The sequence below is a fragment of the Babylonia areolata genome, chromosome 32 (assembly GCF_041734735.1).
Source record: "Babylonia areolata isolate BAREFJ2019XMU chromosome 32, ASM4173473v1, whole genome shotgun sequence".
Taxonomy (NCBI): domain Eukaryota; kingdom Metazoa; phylum Mollusca; class Gastropoda; order Neogastropoda; family Buccinidae; genus Babylonia; species Babylonia areolata.
In genome coordinates this window covers 15245150-15247649 of record NC_134907.1, presented here as the reverse complement: position 1 = coordinate 15247649, position 2500 = coordinate 15245150, and the positions used below count along the sequence as shown (strand labels likewise).

The window sequence follows — 2500 nt, the reverse complement described above, 5'->3', positions numbered from 1 at the left end:
TTCTTCTCATCCTCTTTCTTCTTCTTCTTCTCATCCTCTTTCTTCTTCTTCTCCTCATCCTCTTTCTTCTTCTTCTTCGTCTTCTTCCTCCTCTCCTTGCTCTTCATTTCACTACTACTACTTCCTCCTCCTCCTCCTCCTCCTCTCCTTATTCTACTTCATTCTCTTCTTTTTTCTTCCTCCTCCTCCTCTTCTTCTTTCTCTTTTTTTTCCCCCTTTCTCAATGAAAACCCACAGATGTGTTGTATAAACCACTGAACAATTGCTTTTTTTTTCTTTTTGTTTTTTTTTTTGTCAGAAACATGGCAACGAGAGTATTGTCTTCTGGCGATGAAATTTCGTATAAGAAATCGGCTCTGATCGGTAGGTACATCAGTTAAATATCTGCATGCACTCTGCAAGCCTGACCAAGCGCTTTGTGTTCTGCTGCTGTCTCGTCAGTCATCTTGCCTTGCAGATGTGGTGTGGCAGCTGCTGGTCAGGCATCTGCTTGGCAGATGTGGTGTAGCGTATATGGATTTGTCCGAACGCACTGACGCCTCCTTGAGCTACTGAAACGGAAACTGAAACTGAAACTGTGGTGTACCAAATATGGATTAATAATTTGTCAGAACGCCGCAACAGCATCTTCTTGAGAAACGCGACAGTGATACTTACTTTGAAACATCAGTTTCTCAAAAGCCTTCTTTTTTTTTCTTTTTTTAAAAATAATTTTCTTATTCCTTTTTCTTTTTCTTTTTCAAGCTATTGATTGTATAAGTGTCCTCAACAACAGTTGGTGTGTTTTCGATGGAGAGGGCCGGTTCCAGTTTGTGTTGTTTTGTTTGTTTGTTTTTGGTTTTTGTTTTTTTTAATCCGGACTTTCTTGGGTCGACCACCGTTTTATTTTGTATATAAATTACACAATCAACTAAACAACATGGAAATAATCAAACCAATACTTGGCACTCCATAATAACTATATGTCATAGTAATCAGTAGCATATATGGAATAAATACAACTTTTCATTTACGGATTTTGGGCTTGTTAATAAAAAAAATTTTAAAAAGAGAGAGAGAGAGAGAGAAAAAAGACAATAATATGGAAGTAATCCGTACAGTATCATATGATATATAATATCACATCACATCATATCATATCATATCATAAATCATACAATCATGTGTACCAAACTTAGAATCAATCTCTCTCCTTTTTTCCCTTCCTTCCCTTTTTTTCCCTGTTACAGTTCAGTTTTTGTCTTGTCAGCATGTCGCGTTTTGTGAGCCGCACGTATTTTGTCCCTGTTTCGTGAGTTGAGTCCCTATGTGTTTTTCCTGTGTTCCGTGAGTGACGCACTGCACTCACAGTCATCGGGTCACGTGAACCAGTGTGAACGATGCACTGATTGGCCAACACCGTTCAGGCAGGAGGGGGCTGGGGGTGGGGGGAGAGACTGTAATGTTCGCTCGGAGCAGTCAGAAAAAAAGCCAGGACATGGAAAGTTGAATACAGCTGCGCTAAAAGAACAACCCCCGAAGTCAACTTGAAGAAAACTTTGAAGCGAAATTGAGACAAGACGACGACGGCACCAGAGAAGTCCTGGTTCCAGTTGCATTGCTCGGACGGAAGAACCCAGTATGGTCGTAACCCGCTACTATGTGTGTAGTATGGAACTGACTAATGGTGTAGTTCGGTCGACGTAGGCATTTTTGACGTGTAACTGTCAAAACGTTAGAACCAAGCAATGCAACTGGCTCCCAGAGAAGACAGAAGACTTGAGAGATGGAGACAGCAGAAGCGGACTGTCGCGACATTTCATGTGAGAACTGTGCAAAAGTGAAAGCGCAAATAAGACGTCACAGTCTGCCCCCCACCCCCCCCTTCCCTCGTCACCCCCCCCCCCCCACCCCCCCGCTTGAACGGTGTTGGTCAATCAGTCCATCACTCATCCTGGTCACATGACGATGACCGTGAGTGCAGTTCGTGGCTCACGGAATGCACGGAAGACACGGGACTCTACTCACAAAACAGGGACAAAACACAAGCGGCTCGCGAAAACGCGACATGCTGACAAGACACAAACTGAACTGTAAACAAGGCCAGTGGCAGACGATGTAAGTATTTACAGCTTGCACAATTCAAATCATCCCTCAATTTTCAAGAAGAGAATTATGAAAAAAAACAACACCTTGCCTTTATAAAATGGTCCTCAACATTTTGGGAAGTCAGTACATCTCGGGTTATATACCGGGGAGACCAACATAACCTTTACAGTTGGACCAACAGCAAAGTTAGAGCCGGTTTTTGGGGTTTTTTTTTTTTATCGATAGCTTCTGCGCTGCAATGGGAATACATTCACAGTGCAGTCTTTCGTGAATGACTATGACTCTCAAACTCGGGAGGCAAGATTGCGCTGGCTCTTAAAGTGAGTGCTGCGGCCTTGGGGGACAAGATGGCCTTTGCGAACCCATCTCAAACGCAGACTGCCCTAAGAACCCTCTTGGCCTCGAGAGAGAG

At 43.2% G+C, this 2500-nt stretch overlaps 1 protein-coding gene across 1 annotated transcript in view; it reads left to right on the top strand.

Moving 5' to 3' along the window:
• The window catches only part of LOC143276594 (thrombospondin type-1 domain-containing protein 7B-like), a 601155-nt gene that overhangs the window by 92078 nt on the left and 506577 nt on the right, over positions 1–2500 (top strand). The window lies entirely within an intron of this gene.